Source organism: Cherax quadricarinatus, chromosome 4 (assembly GCF_038502225.1).
Source record: "Cherax quadricarinatus isolate ZL_2023a chromosome 4, ASM3850222v1, whole genome shotgun sequence".
Classification (NCBI taxonomy): Eukaryota; Metazoa; Arthropoda; class Malacostraca; order Decapoda; family Parastacidae; genus Cherax; species Cherax quadricarinatus.
The window spans coordinates 25,005,647-25,006,665 of record NC_091295.1 but is presented as its reverse complement, the minus strand read 5'-3'; positions in this window follow the sequence as shown (position 1 = coordinate 25,006,665).

Sequence of the window (1,019 nt, the reverse complement as noted above, 5' to 3'; positions counted from 1 at the left end):
GTTAACTCTGTCAGTGGTCATAAGTTGTGTCCTGCGTGCAGGTTAACTCTGCCAGTGGTCATAAGTTGTGTCCTGCGTGCAGGTTAACTCTGCCAGTGGTCATAAGTTGTGTCCTGCGTGCAGGTTAACTCTGCCAGTGGTCATAAGTTTGTGTCCTGCGTGCAGGTTAACTCTGCCAGTGGTTATAACTGGTGTCCTGCGTGTAGGTTAACTCTGCCAGTGGTAATAAGTTTGTCCTGCGTGCAGGTTTTAACTCTGCCAGTGGTCATAAGTTGTGTCCTGCGTGCAGGTTAATTCTGCCAGTGGTCATAAGTTTGTGTCCTGGGCGCAGGTTAACTCTGCCAGTGGTCATAAGTTTGTGTCCTGCGTGCAGGTTAACTCTGCCAGTGGTCATAAGTTATGTCCTGCGTTCAGGTTAACTCTGCCAGTGGTCATAAGTTGTGTCCTGCGTGCAGGTTAACTCTGCTAGTGATCATAAGTTTGTGTCCTGCGTGCAGGTTAACTCTGCCAGTGGTTATAACTTGTGTCCTGCGTGTAGGTTAACTCTGCCAGTGGTCATAAGTTTGTGTCCTGCGTGCAGGTTTTAACTCTGCCAGTGATCATAAGTTGTGTCCTGCGTGCAGGTTAATTCTGCCAGTGGTCATAAGTTTGTGTCCTGGGTGCAGGTTAACTCTGCCAGTGGTCATAAGTTTGTGTCCTGCGTGCAGGTTAACTCTGCCAGTGGTCATAAGTTATGTCCTGCGTACAGGTTAACTCTGCCAGTGGTCATAAGTTTGTGTCCTGCGTGCAGGTTAACTCTGCCAGTGGTCATAAGTTTGTGTCCTGCGTGCAGGTTAACTCTGCCAGTGGTCATAAGTTGTGTCCTGCGTGCAGGTTAACTCTGCCAGTGGTCATAAGTTTTGTCCTGCGTGCAGGTTAACTCTGCCAGTGGCCATAAGTTGTGTCCTGCGTGCAGGTTAACTCTGCCAGTGGTCATCAGTTTGTGTCCTGCGTGCAGGTTAACTCTGCCAGTGGTCATA